The sequence below is a fragment of the Budorcas taxicolor genome, chromosome 6 (assembly GCF_023091745.1).
Source record: "Budorcas taxicolor isolate Tak-1 chromosome 6, Takin1.1, whole genome shotgun sequence".
NCBI classification, from domain to species: Eukaryota; Metazoa; Chordata; class Mammalia; order Artiodactyla; family Bovidae; genus Budorcas; species Budorcas taxicolor.
In genome coordinates this window covers 43,044,000-43,049,359 of record NC_068915.1, presented here as the reverse complement: position 1 = coordinate 43,049,359, position 5,360 = coordinate 43,044,000, and the positions used below count along the sequence as shown (strand labels likewise).

General features: G+C 36.0%; 1 non-coding gene across 1 annotated transcript; it reads left to right on the top strand.

The window, feature by feature from the left end:
- The first annotated feature begins 1,883 nt into the window (after positions 1–1,883).
- TRNAC-GCA (transfer RNA cysteine (anticodon GCA)) lies at positions 1,884–1,955 on the top strand. Its single transcript has one exon. It is a non-coding gene; the product is annotated as a tRNA-Cys (tRNA).
- The last annotated feature ends 3,405 nt before the right edge of the window (positions 1,956–5,360 follow it).

The window sequence follows — 5,360 nt, the reverse complement described above, 5'->3', positions numbered from 1 at the left end:
AAACCCCAAAAAGATATTTTTATACAATTTGATAAAGTGATTCTACTTCTAAAAAAGAAAATGTTCAAGAGGTCTTAGAAAAAAAATTTTAAGAGAGATCTTATTTTACCAGATAACAAGATATATTATACATACCTATGGAAATTCAAATAGTATGATACTGGTATGAAAAATGAGATCAAAGAGAAACAGATCAACTTACCTATGCAAATATGTTAGATGTTAAACTTGATATATCATATTTTGTGGGCAGAGCATAAATAAACAATTCAGTAATGTTGAAATAACTAGCTCACCAGTTTCAAATATTTTCATGACTTTGGTTTAGGAAAATCTTAAGATGCAAAAATAAATACCAGCAAGTATTTGGTGAGAGTTAAATTTGAATTCATTAATTTTTTGTGTGATTGAAGATGATCATAAAAAGAGTCAAAATATACACAAAAACATTAGCGTCATAGGTTGGAAAGGATTTAATGTAACAAAATAGACTGTCTTTAAATTAAATAAAATGAAATAATCCAATAGAAAATTATAAGTAAAAAATTTATAGATGAGGAAATATACAAATTATCAAAAGCCCCAAAATTAATTATTAGTATTTAATGTTGGTCGGAGTATTTAAAAAATATACTTTCATTATTGAGTTTATGGGATTTTTGGAGGGAAATTTGACAATATCTTATTTTGCAAGTTTATAAAATGTATTCCCTTGCCACCATTTTATTTGTAAGAAGTTGTTATGCAGAAATATTAGTATATTTGAAATGCTTAAACAGTAATTAGATATTCATTACAAGTGATAAAATCTGTAATACATATGCACATATAGATGTACATATATGTATGAACGGGTACAGATAGATTTTTGGGACCTGTGCTACACCTCCTGATTTACTATTTCGGTGGATGGTATCCAGGATTTTTATGTTTTTAATACTTCTCAGAAATTTTCATGCAGCTGTATTTACAAATCACTGGAGCTAAGACAACACAAAGGGGAACTCTTTGGCAGCCACACTGTTCATTCATTCGAAATATTAATTGAATGCTTATTATGTGTCAGTACTTGTTCTAGTCTTAGGAAGGTCAGTAGTAAACCAGATAACAACTTTGATCTAACAAAGCCCCAATTTTATTAGGAAAGAAAAAAGATTAAATATACAAATGTATTGCAAAGAATCCCCAAAACTAGGTGTGCATTTGCATTTTCTTATTCAATAGATACAAAATATACAGCCACACACTTTCAAAGATACTGAACATTTGTTATGTGAAAGAGTTCTTCACACTGAAAACCAAATAATAAGAAGAAGGAACCATTAATTCAGATCTTTATTTTCTAGTTAGTGAATTGTATACTGCCCTGGCTTTCAAGAAATCATTTCAGAATATTCATACCAGTTAAAGTAATGGTGTGTTAGTTTTGCTTATACCAGTAACAATCATTGTTGAGATTGAAGTGGAATTTATTTAAATGAGAGAGTTTCATGAAGCAATGACAGAGGGAGAACATGTGCCTCAGAGTTATACCAGAGAGGTATACACTTACACATCAAGTCTTATTACCCATAGAGTGAAGAGGAATTTCTGGGGTAAATCTAATCTTAAAGTGAAAGTGCAAGTGTTAGTCATTCAGTTGTGTCTGACTCTGTGACATCATGGACTGTAGTCCACCAGGCCCACTAGGCTCCTCTGCCCATTGTACTCAGGCAAGAATCTGGAGTTGGTAGCCATTTCCTTCTCCAGGGGATCTTCCCCACCCAGGGATCAAACCTGGGTCTCCTGCATTGCAGGCAGATGGTTTACCCTCTGAGCCACCAGAGAAACCCCAACTCTGATCTTACCTGTGGTAATTTTCCATAACCCTAGTCATACGGGCCTCTCTGGTGGCTCAGATGGTAAAGCATCTGCCTGCAATGCAGGAGACCCAGGTTCAATTCCTGGGTGGGGAAGATAGTTTTCACAATTCTGGAGGCTAGGAAGTCCAGGATCAAGGCACCAGCCAATCCAGTTTCTGGTTGGCAGAGGGACATCTCCTTGCTGTACCCTCATACAATGGGGAGAGAGAAAGGGGAAGCAGTTCTCTTGTGTCCCTTCTCATAAGGGCATTGATCCACTCATGAGGGCCCCATTCCATGATCTGATTACCTCTCACACACTATCTGCAACATATAACTGCCCCCTTCCTCGGGAAAGACAACTCTTGTGTTCCCATTAGACTCCTGTAACTTCCTTCCCCAAGCTTCCCAAGTGGAGCTAGTGGTAAAGAACCTGCCTGCCAATGCAAGAGACATAGGAGACAGGGTCCAATCTCTGGATCAGGAAGATCCCCTGGAAAAGGCAACCCACTCCAGTATTCTTGCCTGTAGAATCCCATGGACAGAGGAGTCGTCAGGCATGACTGAAATGACTTGGCACACACACACGTAGCTTTCTTACCCACAGCTCAGTTCCAGTCACTTTCAGTCAAATATTTCCAATGTGCTTGTGAACTGAAAATCTTGTTGAGCATGATGTTAATCATGTGCATGTCTTTTGCTCAGGCATGCTTATCATCATTCTCTTCTATATGAGCCTCAGGCTGCACATTTCAGAGCCAAATTTGAGTTTTCTATATGAAACCAAGAGCTATTAAATAACTATATATAAATGTATAATTGGGGTTTTTTTGTTTTTATAAGTTGAATGCAATTTTTGGAATTAGTAATTAGAATTTATCAATATTGTAAAGTAAAAAAAATAAAGTTTGTCAAATTTGTTTAATGTAGGTTTTTACAGAGTCTCTACTGCACTAAAATGTCAAAATAAGAAATATAATAAATCTGAGACTGATAATACCTACCAAAAAGAGATGAGCTGTAAATCACTTAGGTCATCCAGGTCCTTGGTATTTTCCAAAGTGTAGGTCACTGATGACCTGTATCATGTATGTGTGTATGTAAAAAGTTTGAAAATATAACTCCAGTCAATATTTACCTTCATATGAATTTCAGAGGAAGAATGAAAGGGGTAAGTAGCATTAAGTACTATGTTTGCTTTTTAATCAATGTACTTTTAAATTGTTGGATTTTAAAAATAACATTTCAATATTTCATTTTTAATTAAAAAATATGTATTGAGCCTGTATCGATATTTCATAGAAGGATTTTGATCAGATAAGTGATCTGGGTGGATCACCTAATGATGAATTTCTATGTTTATTTTATGCTTATTAATTTGTGTTTAAACAGCAGGGTTCTTTGTGAACCCTGTGCTTAAACAATTGTAATTTAGGTATAAATGAAAAATGTATCTATATATATATGTGTGTAATATAATTACATGTTCATAGAAGCCATAAATATCATGCTGGCTATCAAGATTTAGTTGAATGATGTGTTTAAGACATGATGTATTAACATGATTTCCATTCAAACCTCCATCTATTCACATAGAACATACTAAGAAGTTCTCTGAATCTTTAGTGTTCATGATGGTGGTATAACGGGATTTATGTTTGTGATTTTTTGTGTTTTAATTTTTTAAAAAATCATAAAAATGAATATAAATATCATTTGTTGCAGGTACTTTCAGTGCCTGACCTATAAACTTTTGACACTTACCATTTGTATTAGTTATGGTTCTCCAGAGAATCAGAATATATATACATATATTATAGTTATAGATAATATATATTATAATATACATATGCATTACACACTATATATATGCAATATATGTATACAGTACTCATACATATATGAGGATGAGAAAGAGAGGTCAGTTAGAAGAAATTGGCTCACCCAGTTATGAAGTTGACATCTGAAATTGCAAAGGGCATGCTGGAAACTCAGGCAGGGTTTTGAACTTCAAACTTGAGGCAAAATTTCTTCTCCCAAAAGCTCAATTTTGGCTCCTAAGTCTTTCAGCTGGTTGGATGAAGCCCATCCACATTTTTAAGCATAATCTCCTTTACTTAAAATCAGCTGATTTTAGATGTTAACCACCTTTACAAATTAACTTCACAGCAGCACTTGGGTTAATATTTGATGAACTAATTCGATAACATAACTGAAAAAAATTAACTAAGACTAACCATTACATCCTTTTAATACCCAATATCCAAATGTGTATGCAAGTTTTTGCTAAGGGCTTCCTTAGATTTCTGCTCTGTGTATGCAATCTTTCTGTCTCTCTGTTAGTCACTCAGTCATGTCTGACGCTTTGGACCCCATGGACCATAGCCCACCAGGTCCCTCTGTCCATGTGATTCTTTAGGCAGAAATATTAGAGTGGGTTGCCAATGCCTTCTCCAGGGCACTTCAATCCAAAACGGGTGGGTCATGGTGGAGAGGTCTGACAGAATGTGCTCCACTGGAGAAGGGAATGGCAAACCACTTCAGTATTCTTGTCTTGAGAACCCCATTAACAGTATGAAAAGGCAAAATTATAGGATACCAAAAGAGGAACTCCCCAGGTCAGTAGGTGCCCAATATGCTACTGGAGGTCAGTGGAGAAATAACTCCAGAAAGAATGAAGGGTTGGAGCCAAAGCAAAAACAATAACCAGCTGTGGATGTGACTGGTGATAGAAGCAAGGTCCGATGCTGTACATAGCAATATTGCATAGGAAGCTGAAATGTTAGGTCCATGAATCAAGGCAAATTGGAAGTGGTCAAACAAGAGATGGCAAGGGTGAACATCGACATTCTAGGAATCAGTGAACTAAAATGGACTGGAATGGGTGAATTTACCTCAGATGACCATTATATCTACTACTGTGGGCAAGAATCCCTTAGAAGAAATGGAGTAGCCATCATGGTCAACAGAAGAGTCCGAAATGCCGTACTTGGATGCAATCTCAAAAATGACAGAATGATCTCTGTTTGTCTCCAAGGCAAACCATTCAATATCACAGTAATCCAAGTCTATGCCCCAACCAGTAATGCTGAAGAAGCTGAAGTTGAATGGTTCTATGAAGGCCTACAAGACCTTTTAGAACTAACACCCAAAAAAGATGTCTTTTTCATTATAGGGGACTGGAAAGCAAAAGTAGGAAGTCAAGAAACACCTGGAGTAACATGCAAATTTGGCCTTGGAATATGGAATGAAGCAGGGCAAAGACTAAGAGAGTTTTGCCAAGAAAATGCACTGGTGATAGCAAACACCCTCTTCCAACAACACAAGAGAAGACTCTACACATGGACATCACCAGATGGTCAACACCGAAATCAGATTGATTATATTCTTTGCAGCCAAAGATGCAGAAGCTCTATACAGTCAACAAAAACAAGACCGGGAGCTGACTGTGGCTTGGATCATGAACTCCTTATTACCAAATTCAGACTGAAATTGAACGAAACAGGGAAAACCACTAGA